We start from the raw sequence: 25,019 nt of genomic DNA, 5'->3' as shown, positions 1-25,019 counted from the left end.
TAGATACAATCATACCAAGGACGAGAAGACCCTTCATAACAACATGAAGACCACTTCACATTGGAGATCCAATGAAGAGTACGACTCAAGGAAATGAAGAGATGAAGAATCGCAGTTGAATTTTGACTATATGGTGTACTTACTGAATTCTTGTTGTCTAAGTGAACGGTTGTTCTTAAGTGGTCACTTTTGGAATTAACACCTCGTGCATTTGCATTTGCATTTTGCATTGCATGTATTTGTTTAAGTATTTTACATGCATTAATTATGAAAACCTGGAAATAACTTGTGGGAGGTTATGTGACAGTAATAACAAGATCATTCATTCATACTAATTCAACATCATCATGGAAGCAATGGAGCAATCTAATCGGGAATCGCAAGATCAGTTGCAAGAACAGTCGTTCGAGTTACAACAATGTACTAGGAATCAAGCATCGGTTTCTCTGCAAGGCGCATCGAATCAAATGGTCCAGGTGTTGGCACCACGAACTGTTGGCAAAGAAACGATGGATGATAAAGGAAATCAATGGCATCATACTAATGCATCAAGAGTGATAATTTGCCCCGGAGCATCTAACTTAAACCAAGGGAAGAGCCTCGTCAATTATGGGCAGTATGAGAACGAATTCAAGTGGTTGAATGAAGCCGTTAAAAATATGAGGGTTGTTAATGCCACTCACAAGGAGTTAGAAGCCCGAGAACTCAGTTTGGTCCCTGATTTGGTCATCCCCCATGAATTTAGAGTACCTAATTTTGAGAAATATGATGGCACCAGTTGCCCCCTACTTCATCTGAAAATGTTTTGCAGAAAAATGGAAGGGTACTTAGATGATGATAATCTGTTGATCTATTACTTTCATAATAGTCTTGCTGGGCCAGCTGTGGTGTGGTATAACCGGTTGAACAAAGAGCAGATCAAGACGTGGGTCAATCTAACTGATGCTTTTCTGGGGCAATATCTATATGTTAAAAGCTTAGCCCCAAAGCGTCATCACCTTCAAAAGATAAGAATGAAAGCTACTGAGAGCTTTAAAGAATATGCCCTGAGATGGAGAGGAGTGGCGGCACAAGTTCAACCTCCTTTGCTAGAAGAAGAAATATCATATATATTTCATGATTCTCTCCCAGCTCACTACTTTGAGTTAATGCTGGGAAATTCGATGAATGGCTTCAAGGATCTTATGGTGGCTGGAGAAGCAATTGAAGATGCAATCAGTAAAGGAAACTTGAAAGTCACTTCCAAAAGCTCAAGAAATGAAGAGCGAAGAGCTGATGAGGATGAATGTCATGTCCATAGCTCCCACAGTCGTAAGAGAAAAGGGGCAGCTGGTTACTCGAGTCGTCCAAAGAAGGTCCCACGATCGAAAAGTACTTTGAAGGTGTTTCAAATTCCTATCTCAGAGTTGTACCCACATTTGATTAAATTTCAACATCTCAAACCGAAACCAATGAAATTACCACCAAACCCTTCTGGCCACAATTACGATCCAGATAGTTCTGTAATTTCCACTTAGGGGCATTGGGGCATGCTACGGAGAATTGTAGGATGTTCTTCAAGGAGATAGAGAGGCTCGTGGAAAATGGGAAGTTGACACAAGAATTGGTGGAACAATGGATGACGAGCTCGAGTGGGGCACCAGAGCACAATGCGTAGCACTCGATCGAATCAAACACCACTGCATCAGAAGAATAATGGGAGCATCCTGACAGCGCATAAATCCTTTTGTTCATCATGAAACATTTTGTCATTTGCAACATCTTGTTTGAACATGTTTTTGTCATTTTTCTCAACTTTTTGAAAAGGATTTTTAAATGAACTTACGTTATTTTCCAAAGGTCATGAGCAATGAATCAAGTTTTGATCTTGTAATTTTTTTTTGAGTTAAAGGTTGTTTTACTGCTTCATTAGTTATATGCTTTTGAAAAGAGGTAAGATTAGACCTTTCATGTCCTATCCAAAGCCGAAAGAACCATTGGTGGACTCCTTACCCGAAATAACACAGAGACTAATCATTGACATCAATTCCCCAACCTCAATAAATCCTAGGGGCATGACGAGGACCTTTACTGCAAGAAAGACAAGGTGGAGCGCAACATATCAAAGGCATGCTAGGACCACAAAGAAGAGGAAGAAATAAAAAAAAATCATTGAAATAATTCTATCATGCATTAACTATATTGTTTTCACGTAAATAAGATTAACCCTGAATATACGTCCCTCTGAGGATACTTCTTTTACAAAGACTTTCATGTATGAGATGATGAACGGCTTTGTTTCATTTATCCCTTCAAATATATGTATATATACCCCTTGTTGTCCCCTTTTTGAGCCTATAGTAATTTTCTTCAGATTCAACCCAAACCAAGGATCACCCTCCACACTGGAGGGCAAAAGTGAATAACATCTGCTCGCACGGGTGAAGATTATCAGTCCGGATTTTGCTACAGAAGCAAGTCATGACACCAGGAGGCAAACCAAATAAAAAGCGCTCTAAGATCAAATTGAGTTGACATCATAAAGAGAAAGAAGAGAAATATAGAAAGAGAAAAAGAAAAGATAAAAAAAATGAAATGAAAAAGAAAATAAAAAAGGAAAAGAAAGAGAAAAATTGAAAATGAGAAAAATGAAAAAAAGAATGAAAGAAAATCGATCAAACATCTCAAGAAGAGTGGTTCAAACATTTCAATTTTATTCACCCGAAGATCGTGAAACATTGAGAAAAAAGAAGAAGAAGAAGAGAATATGCACGGGCATATTCAAATCAGGCAGAGCAAGGCTGAAGACAGCAGAACAAATTGATCCTTGGTTCGATGACCCTTAAACACTTGTTTGGACCTATTTATCCTTTTCTTTCATAACCATGAGCCCTGGCCTACGTTACGTGCCTGAAAAGTCCCTTCTAATCATACATGGATTTCTAAGTGGAGAGGCTATCTTCATTCCGCCCCTTAGGGTTAATTTTATTTTGTAAATGGTTTTTTTTTAAAATAAAATCTTTAATGCATGATAAAATAATAATAATAAAAGGAGGGTTCAAGACGTAAAATTTTAGATGACGTCTTGAAACCAAATGAGAGTTTGAGTTGAAAACCTGAAAAGGCTGCTCGAACTCAAAGATCGTCAACCACTATACAGAAGGGTGATCCTATACATCTCTTGATAAACTACCCCACAGTCCAAAGGCGCTCAAGAAGATTGAAAACCAGTGAACATTCCTAAAGGAGAAGCAAAATGTTTGCCTTATCAAAACACCAGAATCAAGGATGCAGGAAGCTAACCTGAAACACATTACCTTCCCAAGTCAGCCTAAGCCTTGTGTCGGCATTAATCTTTACTTTTTTCAAATGCATATAATTTTTGAAGGATTAAAAGAGAATTTGACTTATTTGACGTTCATTTAACTCTTATTTTGATTGTGAGTCTGAAGAAAATGACATCATTTTTTAAATTTATTCATAAAGTTTTCACATTCCCTAAAAATAAGAGAAGGGATAAAAACATTTTCAAACAGGACAAGTTTCAAATGTGAAAAGTCCTTGCAGCTGGAGGCTCATTATGCCTCCATTGGAAGAAAGAGAATAAGTGGTGCCATAATATGAAGCATTTCGCAATCTTGAAGCATATGGTCTAAAGAGATCAGAATGGATGAAGAATAAGAGCTTTTAGCATTTCCAGATGACGTTGTCAATAACCCATCAAGAAGTAGATGCTCTCCATATTTGAAAGGGGCACATATCTCAGCGCGAATGAAAATTGAAGACATTGTGTTAGAAGGGTTGATCACTTCTTAAGTAGCGTGAAGAAAAGCCCTCAAATTATTTGACAACTCTACTGTGTAGTGACACCAGAATGAGAATATTTAAGTTGCGATATGTTGTGGCACGGCTGAACCCACATTAGGTTGAGATGACAAGATTTAGAAGAAGAAGAAGGCATGAAGAATAAGCCTTACAATCTGAGGTGATGGGATATTTTGAAGGCTCGTACCAGTACAAGATAATGTTGGGGCATGACTGAACCCACATTAGGTTGAGATGATAAAATTCAGAAGAAGAAGAAGGCATGAAGAATGAGCCTTACAAACTAAGGTGATGGGGCATTTTGAAGGCCCGTACCAGTATAAGATAATGTTGGGGCACGACTGAACCCACATCATGTTGAGATGAAAAGATTCAGACCAAGGAGGCATGAAGAATGAGCCTTACAATTTGAGGTAATAAGGGCATTTTGAAAGGCCCGTACCAGTATAAGATAATGTTGGGGCACGACTGAACCCGCATCATGATGAGAAAATAAGATTCAGACCAAGAAGTTATTAAGAATGAGTCACGCAACTCGAAGTGTCAGGGGCAGACCGTGAATTTGAGCTGAGCTTACCTTGTAAAGCAAGTCAATTGAGCATCGACCAATGGCAGAGTCCTGGAAGAACAACTCTAAAAGCATAATTGAGCCAAGGATGGAAATGAGGCAACACATTCGTATTTCTGACCATAGCAAGAACTCGAGAGAGTAAGCGCTTTCTCCAAAATGAAGACAGAAGACAAAGGCGAAAAGAAGATAAAAGAAGATCAGATGGCTCTTCAAAGATGCAAGTTAAAAACTATGAGTTGCTCCACGAGTATATAAAGCAGACCCTAGAAAGAATGATCCAGAAGAAGAAGACTGAGTTCGCCACTTTGAAGGCAAATGAAGATTAAATCGACATTTATGCATTCATGAAAGCATCATTTGCATAAAAGAAAATGCATTACACTGATACATTTAATTACATTAGTGTTTCAAGCATAAACACATGATTTTGACAGATCTTCCAGTGAAGAGAGAAGATGCATGATGTTAAAATCTCGATGATTGGGCCAGAATGGATCCATGTATCTAAGGGCTTTCTGACGAGTTTTCACGATGAAGATGAATTTTCAGAAATTTTCTCGAACTCAGAATGTTCGAGTATAATACTTTCAAACATACATTAATGATTGCTAATGTTTGATTTTCAGGTTCGACCTTTGAAGCAAATCAAACTAAAACCTTCACAAAAAGTAGTGAAGTAAAAGAAGATTGTTCGGGTCTTATACTCTCTGAAGAAATAGGGGGCAGACGCGATTGATGAATATTGTGGGTCTTATACTCTCTAAAGAAATAGGGGGCAGACGCAATCGTTGAAGATTGTTCGAGTCTTATACTCTCTGAAGAAATAGAGGGCAGACGCAATCGTTGAAGATTGTTCGAGTCTTATACTCTCTGAAGAAATAGGGGGCAGACGCAATTGATGAAGATTGTGGGTCTTATACTCTCTGAAGAAATAGGGGGCAGACACAATCGTTGAAGATTGTTCGAGTCTTATACTCTCTGAAGAAATAGGGGGCAGATGCGATTGATGAAGATTGTGGGTCTTATACTCTCTGAAGAAATAGGGGGCAGACGCAATCGTTGAAGATTGTTTGGATCTTATACTCTCTGAAGAAATAGGGGGCAGACGCGATTGATGAAGATTGTTGGTCTTATACTCTCTGAAGAAATAGGGGGCAGACGCAATCGTTGAAGATTGTTCGAGTCTTATACTCTCTGAAGAAATAGGGGGCAGATGCGATTGATGAAGATTATGGGTCTTATACTCTCTGAAGAAATAGGGGGCAGACAAGTTTGTTGAAGATGATTCAAGTCTTATACCCTCTAAAGAAATAGGGAGCGAACCCATTTTTCTGAAGATTTATTGAATTCTATACTCCCTGAAAAAGAATAAGGAGCAAGTACGCTGATTGAAGATTAATCGAGTCCTATACTCTCTGAAAGAATAGGGAGCAGACATTTTTTCCAAAGATTTTCAAGTCTCACTTACCCCGAAGGAGGAGTGAAGGAGATCTCTTATCAAATTTTGAAGCAAGAAGATGGAATTGGACAAAAACGCCCAAGTACAATATAAGTCGTCCGAGCCATTTTAAGCTTTCTCAGAAGAGTGTTGGAGCAAACCGTCAGATAAAAAAAAAGGAAGTCGAAGATTCTCGGGTTTTTGAACGTGAGATAGAGGCGAAAGCCAAGAGGAAGACTGAAGAAGGGAAGAGGATGCTGCAGTCAGACAAAATTAGGTCATTTTTTTATCTTTGCTACGTTCTTGTGTTCACAACAACGAGCAAAGAGGGGCAGCTGTAATACCCTAATTTTGTCCGGGTCATTTGAATCCATTTGAAAATGATCAAATTAATATGAAGGTGCTCGATGAAGGATTAATTCAAGTGATGAATCATGGAGGCTTGCAGTTAGAAATCTTGATGCTTAATTGGATTGTAACATGTTTGTTTCATTTTGGAATTCAAGATTTAAATTGAAGCCCAAGCTAATCCGGAATCCAAATTAAATGTTTAGTCCAAAGTCCACATACAAGTCTAAAATAGATTACAAATATCTAGCCCGGTTACAAGGCCCAAGCTTAACCCGATCCGACCCGGATACAACAACCCGACTCGGGCTTCTCATGCCTCCCACGTGAAGACCTTGTGATTCTCCACAAGAACCGAGCAGAAGCCACTGCCAACCACGAGCACACCCACCCAACAAGTTGTTACATATGCCTGTCGGCCACCCAACATGCTCAGCTCATATCATTGTGCCCAAGATACTGCTGCCCACGTGATTTTACTGCTCCACATCACCCATGCCTCTCGGTTACAGCATCCATGTTCCCTACGTGAACTACAACCGGGAATCCACATGAAGCAATGCCACGCTCAGCCACCAAGCACAACCGAGCACACATGCACTCACTTCTCCACGATGCACGAGACCCCAGCAACCCGTGCTACCCACGTTCCACACGTGAAGACCCTGTACCCAGGCTCCATTGAACGAGACTCCCAGAAGCTCCTTCCAGGACCATACCCGAGCAGACAAGCTCGGCTCCCCATCACCCGTGACCTACAACACGCGAAGAACGAGGGCATTCAACAGAACCAGAAACCAATAGGAAAGACAACAATCAATGTAGAATCACGGGGATATCAATTGAAAAGGAGACCATCAACAGGAGCAAATGGGGGGGGGAACGGAATAAAAAAAGGAGGAGCAGTAACCAAAGAGGGGGGTTCTGGGTTCTCAAACAGAAACCAGTGGCGATCGTTAACAACAGTAGGGGGTTCTTGAAGAAAAAGGAGTGTAACTGGAGAGGGATTTCTCCCGTATTCGAAAACAATGTAAACGGGGGATCCTTCAATGATTTTTACAGAGTAATGAAAGGCTAGAAATCATTTTTAAAGTTTGTTTTCCCGATTTCTTCATAAGTTTTTTTTCCTCGTTTTTATAATCATTCTAAAAAATGAAGAGCTCTAAGTGAAATGCCATCCAAAACTATCATCAGCAACAACCCAACCGCATAAAGCAAAGCATTTTCAAGAATAACAGTGAAGAGAGTAAAGCTTTTACCTTTGTCGAGTTATCACCAGACCCTGTGTTGATCGTTGCTCGGTTAGAATCCTTAAGCTTGCATGTGATGATGGGGGCCTTGGGATGAGGGTTTCGACTGACAGAGTGTTGGCCATGGTCGTTTTTTTTAGCTTCTGGTTTGTTGTGTTGAGGAAGAGATAAGGAGATGGGTAGGGATGAGAGAGCGGTGCCTTGGTGAGGAGAAGAAGAGGTTGCGGCTGGGGGGAAATGAAATGAAATTAGGGTAGCTTTTACCCTAAAATTATATATATGCCTGTATCAAAACGGCAGAGCTTAAGAGAACTAGGGGTCTCATTTCACGCATGGGTTATCTAGTGGGTGAGCCATTCGAATTTCAGGTTTCGTGCGTTTGGGTCCCTAAACTGAATGTTTCCCTATTTCTAATTTTGCATCTTTATTTTATGTGTTTTTAATTTCAGTCCCAAATAGTAGTGTTATTTAGTTTTTGTTATTTTAAACATTTAACTTCTGAATTGTTGCATGTTCGTTTTAGTCCATAAATCAACATTTGCATGTTTATGGTTTTATCTCTTTATTTTACCCGCATTTAATTTTAGTCCTAAGTAGTGTTGTAGTTGAATCTTTGCTGTTTTAAACATTTGACCCTCGTGTTCTGCACGTTACATTTTAGTCCATAGTGGTAATATACTTGGTTTCTGTTTTCTTAGACTCTCGACTTTGAATGTTTTGCATGTTCCGTTTTAGTACATTTAGTGTGTTTAATCGAATTTTATGTTGATTGTGTTTCTGGCCCATTACTTTTAAAATTGTATTTGTGGCCCCTTGTTTAATATTTTATGCATGTTTGTAAGATTAATTTAGATTTATTTAAATGTATGCATGTATCTATTACTCTGGGCATGTTGTTAGTATATACATATTTAGGTGTACTGTTTTAAAGCAAGTTAGCCTCATTTGTGTGACTTAACCTTGATCACATAATTGGATTAAGGGTAATATTCTTTTAATTTAAAACTGTCGAAATGTCTTCTCCTAACTTACTAGAGAGTTATTTTGGCAATTTTAAATTAAAATTATATCTCGTCAGTAACGCCTAATTAAATTTGGATCTATCACTGTAAAATTTGGGAATGAAAGAAAAAGAAATATTCGGCTATTTAAATTATTTGAGAAAAGATCGTTAGAACTCACCTAAAGATCTGGTCTCGATATTTTTAAATAATCGAATATCCTTTATCTTTCTAATGACTTGGTAATTTTAAATTAACATATTTTGTTGCTTTTCAGTGTTATAAATTTGCATTTTTGTTCTTCTAAGGGATCGTAAATCAAATTAAAATTTTAATTTGTAAATTTCATTGCAAAGACATTAATTAATCGACTAGGTACCAATTTAGGGCGTTGTGGGGGTGCTAATCCTTCCCCACACGTAATCGACTCCCGAACTTGGATTTTGGTGACGTAGACAGTAAATTTGTCATTTTAATTAAAATTAATTTTCATTTAAAATGACAACATTTTTGGGTGCCCAATCACACCCTAATCAAAGATTGGTGGCGACTCATCGAACCTTATATTTTTATCATTAAGGAATTTCCAATTTTTCGAAACGAGATATTTTCTAAAATAGCATTGTTTTTAATTAAAATTCAATTGAAAAGAGAATAATTAAAAATGACGCGGTTTTCAAAATCTCACCCCACGCCCCGGTTAAAAATCGTTTCGACACATCCCCATGCATATGTAATTACACACTTGTATAAATATCATCATAAGAAAAAAAACACTCATTTCAGGCTGCTTCCCTCCACTTCATTGTTCTAAAACTGAGAAAAGAACTAAGTACGCATGCAAGAATCGACATCTTCAAAACTAAATTCTGAGCCCCCTACTTAAACTTGTTATCTAAACCATGTCATGTTAGGTCCAACCCTAACTGAAATCGAATATAACAGATTACATGACATAGAGGCAGAGAACATTGTAAAAGTTGTAAGCTATAATATTCATCATGTTTAATACGAAACACTCAAAATTCCTCTAAGTTGACATAGTTAATATAGCAAAATATACCTTGTTTCTCCAAGTATGCTCTCAGATCTAATATAGAAAGTTTATCTAATGACCCATACATAGTTCTCTGGTTTTGTTTCGAGCTATGTTGTTCATCATCCGTGTCTGACACATGAATATGAGACACCATTACTAAGGATAGTTCAAATACATGAAAAATCTTTAAAAAAAAATTAACCATACACATGAATCTGACATTCCCATTACAATCAGCACTAGAATCTGAAAAATCTTAAAAAAAAAGTTAACCATACTCATGAATCTACTAACACTCGCACACGAATCTGAATCTGAGTAAAATAACATTCATGTAATGATCAAAGCATGAATAACACATGTGCAACTCCAAAATTAATGAAAAGCTAGAAAATTTAATATTGACTTGACTGGGTAAAAATCTAGCAAAGAATTAAGAAACGGTACCAATTAAGATGCAAGAATAGGGCAACGTCAATTAGAACGAGGAAAGAAACATGAAGAATCAAAGAAGAGCCACTAGTGGAGAAAGTTAAACCCAACATAACAACAAGGTAAATACCCAACATCAGAAACGTCGATTTTAGTGTATTCCATGTTGGAGCCTGAAACTCAAACAATAAAAAGATTCAAACTAGATACAAATGGCTGCAAATATCATGTATAATAGATCATCGACAAGGTAATTGAACCGACGTTAACACCAGGAGCTAAAGCTCCGAGTAGAACTGCTTGGGCTGAAGATATATCGCCTCCCACTTAAAGAGAAAAATGGACTGATACAAATAGAAAAAGTGAAAAAGAGAAAAATGGATGGAAAAAGAAAGGGGATACCTTTACGATCGAGCTTGTGGCAACGCTTGATGAGGCGGACGTTGTCCTTGACGAAGTCCCTCAAAGGATCTACGATGTTGTCAAGGGCATCCATTTCTCTCTCTCAACACGAAAATCGAATGCTAATATTTAAGAGAGGAGATTTCCAAGATATTTGTTTTATAGGAGAGACTATTTTAGAGGAGGCGTGGTATTCATAAAACTTCATGGATGGTAGTCAGATTTGGAAACCAGTTTCTAGGTAAATCATAAACTCTTTTTGCCATTAAATCAAACAAAATAGAAATCAACAAAGAGAAAAAAGGGAAAACAGAGAAAAATGGGGGAAGCATGGCGTGAACTTTTGTTAACGAGGGGGAAGAAGCGGGAAAGGATGAAAATAAGGGGGGAAATTAGAATACGACTCCTAAAGATGACACACAAAATTCATCTATACTCCGTGTTTTTGTAAATTTTTTGGATTATGACTATTAAATATGACACACATCATTGTAAGTCATAAATCGTTCAGATTTTAAAAAACATGACATTTTTTTATGACACACATATTTTGTAAGTCATAAATTAGCGTGTGTCATCGTTCGTGTGTCATTAAAGGTATATTTTCTTGTAGTGCGTTAATGTCTGAACCGGTCAGGTTCTTTGTGGGCTTGCGTATATTTTAACCAAATGCGAAATATTTTTCCTCAAATAGAGCATATCTTTTTAAAATTTGTTTTCGAATTTGAAGGAATATTAAAATGTTACTTTAATTAAAACAATAATTTTAGAAATTGCTTGGTTGTTTTGATTCTCATTAATGTTTCATTAGGTCAAAAATTTTCAATTGTTCATAATGTGAATTCCCTATAAATACTGTGTAAATCTTACTAGGTTAAACACAATTTCAAACAACTCAAAAACTATTCAAAAAGTTTTTCTTCTCCTCTAGTTTTTTTTTGTGATATACGAAGACAATGAATAGTTCGTGATCTTGACAATTGTGATACTGTGTGTTGATCATCTCGTTGTTGTATCCTGAGAGACAAACGTCCAAATATATCGTGCACCATAGAGTGGCCGAAAATCTGTCTTAAAGAAATGCATAGCTGCAGGCCTCAACTTGTTTCTAATCGATTGTCTCGATCCCAATCGTATTTTATATTCTTCTCGATTGTTTAATAGAATAAAATTTTCATGTTATTAATCTTTTTGTCTTATTCTTGTTTCATGTACACGAATCTTGCGAAGAGATCCTGTAGTGGAATTAAATGTTATCGCGACTTGTGTAAATCAATTATTTAAATAATATTTTTCTTTTTTGTTTTACGTCTCAGATTGTTATGCTTCTAACAATCTTAAGACAAATTATATCTTCTACCTTTCTGGAAAAATTAATCCGAGACGATTCGGAAATCTTAGGAAAAAATTGAGATAAGCAAATAAATTCTTTTTGGGGATTTATCATGTTGTTTTAACGGGTTTTCTTAATTTCAAAGTGGACAAATCTATTTAATAGAAATTATCGTTAAAGTAATATTGGTTACTAAGTTTGAAACGTTGTTTCTGCTTGATAATAAAAATCGAAAATAAGCGAGATTGATTTGAATCTATGCAACGGTACATGAGTTTTTTACAAATTGTTTTGCAAGCTCACGTAAGAACGAACTTGTGTAAATACACAAATGCATGGTGACTAGCGCATTAGCGCATGGTGATTGGCGCTTTTTGCAAATAAAAGAATAAATATGATTTTTTATTTATGGAAAAAATCATATGTGGTTATTGCCTATAAATGTAGAGCAATTAAATAAGCAATGTGATTCTTTCTATATTATGGTATTATTGTGGAATATCATTATGGTAAGATTTCACCATGAAAATGCATGTGAGCATTAATCATGGTATTATTGTTATGGTATAACTGCCATATAACTTTTGGCCTATTAATATGGAATGTTAAATATGGCATGAATAAAAAATATTTTTGATATTGATTGATTGTGTTTTGGAAACACTATGAATTTTGTTATTGTACTAATAATTTCTTTTGAGAAATTTTGTAGATGCAAACGGATTCGGAGTTTAATATAAGGCTTTTAATTATTACATTACCAAAAGTAAAATCAAATTATTAGTTCCTTTTGATTATTGTGTTGCCAAAAACAAAATCAAATGATTAGTTTCTTTTGATTATTGAGTTGCCAAAATTAAAATCAATGGATTATTTCCTGTCGATTATTGAGATGCAAAAATTAAAATCGAAGGATTAGTTTCTTTCAATTACTGGATTGCGAAAATTAAAATCAAAGGATTAGTTCCTTTCGATTAATGGATTGGTAAAATTAAAGGATTAATTCCTTTTGATTTTTGTTTGTTAAACAAAATCGAGTTGTTATGATATATCTGTTTCGGGTTTTAGTGTTACTAATCACGTCGGATAACATAATATAAAAGAAATAAATCACTGGATTTATTTCATCGTTAGAATCTTGCGTTGATTCTAACTTCGTAAGAAAAAAATTTGTTGAATTTATTTCCTTGAGAATGTTGAATAATTCTAACATTGTAAGGAAAATAAATAGTTGAATTTATTTCCTTGAGAATCTTTAACTTTGTAAAGAAAAATAAATAACTGAATTTATTTCCTTGAGATTCTTGAATGATTCTAATTTTGTAAGGAAAATAAATTGTTGAATTTATTTCCTTGAGAATTTTAAATGATTCTATTTTGTAAAAGTAAATAAATTGGTTAATTAATTTTCTTAGGAATCTTGAAAGATCATGTTATGCAAAAAGAAATAAATCGTTAAATTTATTTTTCTGTAAATCTTATATGATTCTAATTGTAAAAGGAAATAAATCGGTGAATTTATTTTCCTATTTTTATAAAAAGAATTAAATCGTTGGATTTATTTTCATATTTTGTAATAGAAAATAAATTGTTTTCCTGAGAATCTTAAATGATATTGGTTTGTAAAAGGAAATAAATCATTGGATTTATTTTCCTATTTTGTAAAAGGAAATAAATCATTGGGTTTATTTTCCTATCTTGTAAAAGGAAATAAATTGCTAGATTTCTTTTTCTGTTTTGGAAAATGAAATAAATTGTTGAATTTATTTCCTTGATAATCTTATATGATTTTGAGTTGTAAAATGAAATAAATCGTTAGATTTATTTTTCTATTTTGTAAAAGAAAATAAATCATTTCATAGTTTGTAAAAGAAAATAATTCGTTGAATTTATTTTCTTGGAAATTAAGTATGATCATACTTTAAAAAAAAGAAAATAGATTATTTTCTTGAAAATCAAGTATGATTCTATTTTGAAAGAAAGAAATAAATCGTTAAATTTATTTCTGGAAAATCTTGATATGTTTGTAAAGTGAGATCTTGAAAATAAATTAAATTTTGGGAATTTAATTTATGTTGGTTTAATGTGTTTATTTGATCTACTTTTAGAAAGAAGACTGAATAAATATTTTATTTTCTTCATTGATGATAGCAAAAGTATTATTATATATATTTGCTAAAGAGAAAAAACAAAACTATAGAGAAATTTATTCTCTATAAACTAGAAGTTGAAAACCAACTTAATAAAAAATATTAAGATTGTAAAAGGTGATCATGGTGGTGAATAAATTATTCATGAAGTAATATCATCATACTCTCCTGAATTAAATGGAGTAGCAAAGCGGGAAAATTAATTCTTAACAAAGAAATGATGAACACAATGCTAAGAAGTGCTAGGTTATTGCAGAACATGCGGGGGGAGCTGGTTTTTCAGCTAATTACCTTTTAAATAATGTTCTCTGAAAAAAATGACAAAACATCATATGAGTTATGTAAATGTAGAAAATCTTTCTACAATTACTTAAAAATGTGAGGGTGTCTTGTAGAGATAATGATCTCATTATCGAAGGGAACGAAATCCCAAATCGATGGATTATATTGACCATGTTGAGTATAACAATACATATTGACATCTTATGTACGGATCAAAGAATCCCGAGATTCACAAGAACACGATAATGAAATCAAAGAATATATCATTCTTTGAAAATATATTCCCCTTATAAAACTAAGAAAGATTATCGAAGACTATCAATAAAGATAAGTTTATATGTTCAACAAAAGGTTGAAACAAAGATATTGTCATTATGACAAACCTTTGAAAAGTAATTACGAGAGAACTTTGATATCTCATATGCTTAAGAATATGGATTGTATTATCCTAAGATCATACTACCTTAGAAGGATACTCCAATGAATATTTTTATGTTCAAGATATCAAAGGTATGAGTGAATATGTTTCACATTGGGAAGATGAGTCGTGTCATAGACATCCTCAAGAAAATGGATATAACTAGATTCACAATAGAATCTGATTTTGTTTCTCTAGAGAAGTTTGAAGAATAAGCTAAATGACTTTAGAATTTCTTGGAGGATATTCTTGAATGGCCAAAGTTTGTGCCCACAATATTCATATATTGGTAGAGCACAAAACTTTATGTATAATGGTAAGTCGAGATATGTGTGTCATCGACACGATACCATTAGAGAACTGATCTAAAAGGGAGTTATCTCTATTGATTTTATAAAATCAATGGATAACGTTGTGGATCCACTAACTGAAGGGTTAAAATCGAGATCAAGTTGAGAAAACATCTAAAGGAATGAGACCAAAGCCCATGGAAAATTAAAGGTGTTATGTGAAGGAAAACCATACCTAATTGACTAGAGATCTTAAGATCTAGGTTTAAAAAGGCAACCTAATTGCATAAACTGTGTGCGGTCATTGCGGGGTTTATTATCCCAAGTATGTTTATATGTTGTAAATATTGATCAAATTGGTATATGTTAAGCAAAGATTTTAATGACCATTGTGTGCTTCGATGAGTCGAGCAACATAAGTCACCTATATGAGAGTGAAGTGGGGCCGCTTCAAGGAGACTATTAGGCATAATTCTTTTAAACTTTTGTAAAACCAGGCGATGTCCATGTCTTTAAGGACATACCCATGAGAACTAAAATTCTTGTCAAATAGGTAGTATTGTGAAGTATATTATCGTTTACACAAACGACCAAACAATTCAAGGACATCACGTCTATTGACCAACAAGTAAAGTAAATATGCTATCACAAGGGAAGGTTCAAAGGAGGACATCTACTTATCCTATGCAGTTATCGATCATTGAGTTTATCACCACATCAGTCAAAATAGTTTTGATAAAATGATCAATTTCATTCATGTGGGGGATTGTTGGAAAAATTCGTTAACTTTGGAGCTTTGAATGAGAAATTGATCCAAACGTTGTTGAGGAAAAATGTGGAACAATTGTTGGCTCATACATGTGTAGACGTGCACGATGTGGGTAACGTTAATGTTCGAACCGGTCAGGCTCTTTATGGGCTTGCGGATATTTTAATCCAAATATAAAATATTTTCCTTAAATAGAGCATATCTTTTCAAAATTTGTTTTAGAATTAAAATGATAAATATTAAAATGTTCCTTTAATTACAACAATATTTTTGGAAATTGTTTAGTTACTTAATTCTTATTAATGTTTCATTAGGTTAAAAATATCCAATTGTTCACAATGTGAAATCCCTATAAATATTGTGTAAACCTACTAGGTTAAACACAATTTCAAACAACTCAAAAAATATTCAAAAAGGTTTTCTTCTCCTCTAGATTTTTTTGGTGATAAACTAAGACAAGGAATAGTTCGTGATCTTGACAGTTGTGCTACTGTACACTGATCATCTTGTTGTTATATCATGGGAGACAGACATCCAAAGATATCAAGCACCATGGAGTGGCTGAAAATCTATCTAAAGGAAACTGTGTAGCTGCAGGCCTTAACTTGTTTCTAATTGGTTGTCTCGATCCCAATAGTGTATTTATTTCTATTTTATATTATGCTCGATCGTTTAATAGAATAAATTTTCCATATTATTAATCTTTTTGTTTTATTCTTGTTTCATGTACACGAATTTTACGACGATATCCTGTCGTAGAATGAAATGTTATCTCAACTTTTGTGAATCAATTATTTAAATAAGATTTTCTTTTTTGTTTTATCGTCTCTGATTGTTATACTTCTATCATAGTCTTCCCTACTCCACTTGACCTGACTAAGGCCATAAGAACACCCGGACTGAATACTCCACTAACATTTGAGAGAAGCTGCAATCTCGTTTCAGGTAAGCCCTATGAACTCATTTCCCAAGAAATTTGACGAAAACAAAATAAGACAATGGAAATATGAAGTCTCACGTTAGTAAAAGATGTAGGAAATTGTAATAACAAAACTACGAGAGGAATCATACCTTAGGCATATGGATATAGTAATTGACATTGTGAAAAGTCAATGTTTATTAGAAAACTAGGTCAAACATAAAAGAAATGAAAGATTAATGAATCTTTTCCACTGCTCTACTGTATTACAACTACAATGGTTTTATAGCAGCTTCAAGGCAAACCTACTAACCATACACCTAACTCCAACTGCTCAGCTAACAACCTTAGCAGCTTCACATGCATCTAACTATTCCAATATTTCCTCTACTTTCTCCTCCTGCATTAACAAGGCAAGACACACACATTGGTCCTCAAAAACTTCAAAAATAACTTTAGTCAGGGGCTTTGTGAGGCCATTTGCAACCTGACAGTTGGATGGAACATAACTGACACGTAACACTTTAGCAGTAACCTTTTTTTTAATAAAATGAACATCCATATCCACGTGTCTAGACTGAGCATGATAAACCGAATTCACGCTCATGAAAATGGCGCTAGTATTATCACACCAGATAATTGGCTCTTCACGTTGCTTTACACCCAAATTAGATAGCAATGCATTAATCCATGTTACTTCTGATGCTGCATCTACAACACTACGATATTCCGCCTCCATGGTTGATCTCGAAATAGTCTTCTACTTCCTCAAGCTCCAGATCACAGGACACTTTCCGAGGAACACTGTATGACCATAAATTGACCTACAACCATCTGCATCGCCCCTTAGTCTGCATCAGCGAATGACACAACCTTTAGTCATGTTTCATCAGCCAAGAACTTGAGACCGTGGTCTAAGTTACCAACCAAATATCGAAGTATACATTTGACTGCTGCTATATGAGACTCACGAGGTGCATACATGTGTTAGGCGGCCTTATTCACACTGAACGGAATGACAGGTCGAGTGTGACAGACATACAAAAGTGCTCCAACTAAACTTCGATACTCACGAGCATCGAACAAAAATGGGTCTGCTTCATGATTCAATTTCGATGACCCCCACCATTGGAGTAGCAGCTGGATTGGCATTAAGCATATTTGTTCATTCTAGCAACTCAAGAACATACTTCCTTTAAGAGAGAACCAGCTTGCCACTACTTCTTTTTAACCTCAATGCCATGGAAAACAATTCAGTTCACCTAAATCCTTGAGTGAAAAATCACCTTTCAAGAGTTGAATCGCTCTTTTAATATCATCCTTATTCTCACCAGTAACTATTATGTCATCAACATAAACCAAAACAAATGTATAACAATTATCCACACACTTCACAAAGATTTATACATCTGCTAGTGACTCAGCAAATCCCATTTGCTCAAGACTGACCTTAAGCTTGTCATGCCAATTCCTTGGCGCCTGGAGAAGACCATACAGGGCTTTGTGTAACTTTCACACCATAAGAGAACCATAAGTAGCACATTCTTCAAACCCTGGAGGTTGTTGCATGAATACTTCTTCATATAGATCTCTATTCAAGAGTGCGTTGTTCACATCAACTTGACACAAAGACTAGTTCTTATTAACAGCAAGTGAAAGAACAACATTTAACATAGCAAACTTTACAATTAGACTGAAAGTATCTTTAAAGTCATATCCAGGAACCTGTGAGTAACCTTTGGAAACCGGTCAGGCTTTATATCTTTGAACAGAACCATTTGGATTCTTCTTTACTTTGAAGAGCCATTTGCACCCAACAATATCACGCCCTTTGTGTAAAGGAACAAGTGATCAAGTCTTGTTTTCTTGCAATTCATCAAGTTCCTCATGGATAGCAGCCTTCCCACTAGGAGACTGTAACACCACTCGAACACTGGTTGGTACTGTATCATAAAAAAAAACTTGTGTACACCTTGGTCTTAAAGATACCATACTTGTTATGTGCAAATATCGGGTACTTGTTCCCAGTACTTTCATCATCAACATGATATTCGTGAAGCAACTAAACTGGCTCCGATGTACTAGCTACAATCTCATTAGAGATATTATGTACAACACTGGACGAGTGGGGAATAGGAATTCCACTATTACCATTCAAACTTGTTACCCTAGATACTTCCTTATGCTCAACAGGTGAATAAGTTCCAATTGGAATTGATCTATCACTACTAGATCCATGACCCACATTCAATAAGGTAGAATTATCATATCTTATAAACTTTTCTTCATCTGTAACAACCTCTAGGGACTGGGACTGCTGGCCAACTTTGCTAGATGAAGTACCTGTATGAGTAGCATCTGTAAAAGGAAAACTCAGCTCATCAAACACCACATGTCGTGACACATATATACGACCATCAGGTGCGAAACATTGGAATCATTTGTGATGAGGACTGTAACCAAGAAAAGTACATGACTGGGATCGAAACTCAAGCTTGTGCTTTAGAAATGGTCGTAGATGTGGAAAACACTGACAACCAAACACCTTCAACGCCTCATATTCTGGTTTCTTGCCTAAGAACTTCTCAAAAGGTGAAACTTTTTGTAACGCATTTGTTGGCAATTGGTTAATTAGATACATTGCAGTAACAATTGCATACAACCAAAAATGAAGTGGTGTGGATGCTTGAGCAAGAAGCACAAGTCCAAGCTCAATGATATGTCGATGCTTACATTCTACCACACCATTTTATTTGAAGTGTGAGGGTACCTGATGCGTGAAATGCCTTCTCTGAGCAAACAACTGGACAAACGCCTATATTCCTCTCCCTAGTCACTTTGGACTGCTTTGATAGGTAAACTAAACAGGTTCTTGACCATTTACTGGAACAACCCAAACGATGTAATGGCTTTTGCCTTATCCTTCAAAATATAAAGCCACGAATGCCTAGTGCAAGCATCAACAAAGGTAACATAATACTTAAAACCATTCGAAACAACCAATGCAGGTCCTCATAGATCTATAAACACAAGCTGAAAATGAGTATCATACACAATACTTGACTCATGAAAAGGCAATTTGTGGTTTTTCCCCATGTGACAAGCAACACATGTTTTATTCATTGCATTAGAAACATTTACATTCAATTCTTTACAAATTTTTGCTAAACTATCATGTGAGGGATGCCTCAACCGTCGATGCAAAAGCTCATAAGTGCCAAGAGATACAGTCATGGAGTTAGCTTCTACATTTGTAAGGGCTTCTATTTGGGGGTCAACAACAAAAGAGTATAGATCGCCTTCTTCTTTCCCACGAAGAAGAACAATACCAGAGTCTTCATCACTTACACAACACTCATGTGCATGAAACTCGAAGAAAGCATTGTTATCCCTATCAAGCTTTTAAATAGATAGAAGGTTCTTGGTTATTATTGGCACATATAATAAATCATTTAATAATAAAGCTCGAGAGGAGGAGCACAGAATGGTATAACCAACTGACTTAATATCTATAGCAACTTCATCAACAACAACAAGCTTACCTGGGCTGTTATAGTCATCCTTATGACTAAGATTTGCTCCATATGGTGTAACATGATGTGTGGCACCAGAATCTACCACCCACAGTTCACGAACTGTTATTGAGACAAGCGTTTAAGGACGTGAATCAACCTGAGACCCACTGCTCTGAGCATGAAAGCATTTACATTATGCAGTTTTGGTTTCACATATGGAATAATATGTATTCCTGGATTGATCTTTAGAATACGATTTACTACCAGCTGTAACACCGGGAAAATCTTAATCAAACCAATGCCAATAACTATCTACAAGATGCCCATTTTTACAACAAAGTTGACACTACATTAGTCGACCCCGTCCTCTTCAACCAAACTGTCCACCAGAATTAGCCCACGACCAAGAAGACTTATGATCATAATAGTAATTAGAGCTTGTGGATTTGCCCGAACTTGTTCCTAGGGTAATATTTGCACTCATTGGCAACAAATCAAGTTGATCACCAAAGCCAGCTAACTGTGTTTCTTCATCCATTAGCATGGTGTACAACATATCAAGAGTCAAAGATTCTCGTGTGGTGGTTATAACCGTTACAAACGGTTAATACTCACGAGGAATACCCTTTAGTATACTAGCAACATGCTCAGCTTGTGATACCACGCTACCACATGACGCCAATGCATCACACACCTCTTTTACACGAGTGAGATACACCCTCATCGAATCATCACCTTTCTTGAGAGATTGTAGCTTATAGTGAAAGCTAATAACAGCCGTCGTGAACCAATTTCCAAAGAATTGGAGCATCATATTCCAAACCACCGATGTTGTTTCTGCACGCACAAACTGAGGCAGGAGCGGAGGACTGATTGTGGAAAGTAACCAGGACGCAAGAGCACTGTCTTGAGCCATAAAATCCTCATACAAATCATTCGGTATTATTTCACCATCATCACTGGCCACGATTTCAGGTGGAGACCTCATTGTTCCCGTCAAGAACCTCTCAAGACGATGACTGCGCACCGTCAGTAGAACTTGCTACTTCCGAAGAAGAAAATTTGTCTCATCAAGAACCACTGTCATCTTTTTATTACAAAATGCTTTGACATTTCTTGTAGAAAATTTCGTCAACGGAGAAGAACCACCACCGTTCAACATGGAACACAACAAAAAAAACAACTTTGGGCAGAGGAGAAACTCTACGTAGCAAAAAACAAGAACACATCCCCAGAGTTTTAACGAACGATGCCATATTAGAGAACTAGGTCAAACATAAAAGAAATAAAAGATTAATGAATCTTTTCCATTGCTCTACTGTATTACAACTACAATGGTTTTATAGCAGCTTCAAGGCAAACCTACTAACTGTACACCTAACTCCAACTGCTCAGCTAACAACCTTAACCACCTTAACAGCTTCACATGCATCTAACTATTCCAATATTGCTAATGGTTCAAATGGAAGAATCATTTCGTTCCTACTGCTACATTGAACATATGGAGTTCTTGAATTCAAATGGAAGAATCATCCAAACACTACGTATTGAAAAATAACATGATATAGCTTATATCAAAGATGGCTAACCATTTATACTACTAGAACTATCTTGGGTGTCATCAGGTATAATTGTTGGATCTTTACTTAAAGTTGTCTTGAAGAGGGAACATATATAAGAGAATTCTAGAAAAAGAAAGTTGGGAATGGCTCTAATAAATAAAAGGATAACCCATGGTTAAGGTAGGCAAGGGCAAATGTCACGATGATGTTGAAAAACACTGCATAAAGTAATAAAACACCAACACCAAGTAAGTACCAAAATTCCGCAGAAGGTAGACCACGTGCACAAAGGACATTATATCCGATTGTATTATTTCCAATGGAATATATCTGAAACATGTATCGACGATTACATATCTAGCAATAAACAGATAAGTGATGCAAGAATGTTCATTAATGCATCTTTTCCCACCTTGTGGCTGTGAATTCATTAATGGAAATAGCTCTTTGCGCATATTGTAATGGGGACAACCAAGAAGCCCAAACCCACCACGGCTTAATCTGGTCTGAATAAAGAAGAATTAAGTCAATCGACAAAAAAGTGATTTATCTTCTATCCCAAGTTGAAATATAACACATTACTTTTAGGGGGTGTTTGCTTCATGGAATGTAACATTACTTCCGGGAATAAGATGACCGAAATGTTACATTACCTTACATATTACTGTGAATGTTACATTATTGTGTTTGGTTTGTTTGATATGAATGCATGATTACAGTGTTTGGTTAAAGGAATAAAATATTACTGGAATTCATATTTTACTAAATTGTCCTCTTGATATTTTTTTAACAAGTTGAAATGAAAATATTTATATAAAAATTCATAGAAAATATATTATTGTATTATTTTCAATTTATATATTTTTTATTAAATTTGTATTCATAAAATTTATATAATTTTTTTACAAAATTTAAAAGATAAATGGGTAGATTAAAAGAGTAAATATACCATATATTCTTTTAATCTTAATTAATATTTAAAAAGTGATGATAATAAATAAATAAATAAATAAATAAATAAAATGTATAACATGTTTGGATAGTAAAAACGGAAAAATATAGACGTGGTTTGGGAAAATAAATTTTAACAAATTTGTGAAATCAAAATACTAGCTTTTGAAATAAAATTAAGGGTATTTTTTAAATAAATATTTTGTTTAAAGGGCATTTTAGTCCAAGTTGAAGGGAATAAACAAATACTTAAGCAAAAAATGGGATTAGCATTCCCGCTGAAAGGCCATAAAATTTTACTGTTGGGAATAATTTATTACTCCCCTATTGGGAATCACAACAATCCAAACATGGATATTAAATTCTAGAAGAAGAAAAATTCCCACCAATAATCTTTTTATCCTCAATCCAAACAACCCCTTAGGCATAAGAAATCCACCCAATAAAAGTATAAGTAGAAGTGCAGCTGACCCGAAGTTATTTGCTATGACTATTGTTGGAAGCATAGGTGGGCTCTCGGTAATTTATATAACTCAAACTATTATTGATACGAGGCAAAATACGTTACAACGACGTTACCCCGATATTACAACACTACAACACTAGTTGTGGCTAGTTTACAAACACAACCTCAATATTCTAAGCTTTACTAAGCTCTCTCAAATTCTCTCTAGTTTTTCTAAGCTTTCAATCATATTTGTTTTTTCTCACTTGTATTACTCTAAAAACTAACAAGCACACATATATATAGTGTATTAAAACCGCCTAAGACTTGCCGCCTTATAATTCCTTCATAATTAAGTATTATAGTTGCTGCCTTTTCAATCCTTCACGTGGACATGTTTATATCCAAGCAAAACTTTGCTTGCCTTGCCAAAACTCTTTTCCTTTGCTGCCATGTTTCAAACAATTCCAAATATGTTTGCCATCATACACTTTGCTTAATAATTAAGCATATTCTTTTAGCCATCTTTTTTTGACCTTTCAAACTTCTAGAATTAAGTTTGATTTCCAACACTCCCCCTCAAACTTGATTTTCCATTCCAAGTTTTTCTCCACTTGTCTTCTCCAATCGATTCTTCATTTGTTATGAGATCACTCTTTGCAAATAGACTGGATAGTGAAACATTATTTAATTCATAATCGGTGTACCTTCCCGGTATTCTTCTCTCTCTTGTGGATCTTCGAACTTCTGTGGGATGTGCTTCAGAATCTTCTATTATGTTGCTAGCATTGTTGTTGTTGCTTGACGATGATGGTATATTTTGTTGAGGACCTTGATCATCAATTTGTTCATCTTGATTGATAAGATCGCCATCTTTATCCTTATCTTCATTAAAAAATAGTCCTTTAACTTTCTTTTCTTCTTTGCTCCACCTCCAATATCTGCTTCATCGAACTCGACATCTCTTGAAATTATTACCTTCTTGGTAAGAGAATTATATAATCTGTAAGCCTTGCTTCTTTCATCATAGCCAATGAAAATACATTTTTCTCCTCTGTCATCAAGCTTCTTTATGGTCTGTTCAGGAACGTGGGCATATGTGATGCACCCAAAAATCTTGAGGTGTCCAACTCCTGGTTTCTGTCCACTCCTTGCTTCATTTGGCGTCATATACTTCACACTTTTTTTGGACATATGTTCAATAGGTAAACTGCACATTGAACTGCTTCTACCCAGAAATTTCTTGGTAGATGTTTACTTTTTATCATGCTTCTTGTCATGTCCAGGATTGTGCGGTTCTTTCTTTCTGCAACTCCATTTTGTTGTGGTGTGTATCTGGTTGTCAGCTGATGGATGATGACATGCTCTTTACGTAATTCTTTAAATAACTTTGATGTATATTCGCCTCTTCTATCTGATCTGAGTATCTTCAAATATTGATCGTTTTGTTTTTCTGCCATTGCTTTAAATTCTTTCAATTTTTCCAGTGCTTCTGACTTTTCTTTAAAGATATAAATCCAATATTTTCTACTAAAATTATCAATAAAATTTAGGTTGTACCTGTTACCACCAAGCGATGGTATATCAAAAAGACCGGCTATATCTTTGTGTACTATCTCCAGCGGTCTCCGGGCACGCCAGGATCTACCAACTTCAAAGCTCTGTCTATGTTGTTTTCCTTTGATGCAAGCCTCACAGAATTGATTTGGAGGGTTGATCTCTGGTAGTCCTTTCACCATGTTTGTTTTTTATAACAGCTTCAAACCAGAAAATCCAAGATGTCCATATCTTAGATGTCATAGCCATGAATCATCTTTGATCGCGGTCTTCATGCACTTGACTTCTCCTGACTCGATATCAATTATAAAGAGACGATTTCGAGTCATATCAACTTGGGCTATCAATTCTCCTTCTTTATTTTTAATAGCAAGCGAGCGATTCTTCATCTGCACTTCATATCCTTTTTCCAGGAGTTGACCAAGACTGATGATATTGCTTTTCAAAGCAGGTACATAATAAACATCTGAAATGTATTTCTTTTCTCCATTTCTCTAAGTAATCATTACTTCGCCTTTTCCTTTTAGTTCTGCATGCGAGTCA

The 25,019-nt window shown here is 35.3% G+C and overlaps 1 pseudogene; it reads right to left on the bottom strand.

The window, feature by feature from the left end:
* LOC120115239 overlaps window positions 1–25,019 on the bottom strand; it is a 43,241-nt pseudogene that overhangs the window by 11,848 nt on the left and 6,374 nt on the right.

This window comes from Hibiscus syriacus, unplaced genomic scaffold (assembly GCF_006381635.1).
Source record: "Hibiscus syriacus cultivar Baekdansim isolate YM2019G1 unplaced genomic scaffold, ASM638163v2 tig00110260_pilon, whole genome shotgun sequence".
NCBI lineage: Eukaryota > Viridiplantae > Streptophyta > Magnoliopsida > Malvales > Malvaceae > Hibiscus > Hibiscus syriacus.
This window is presented reverse-complemented; position numbering and strand designations above follow the sequence as displayed.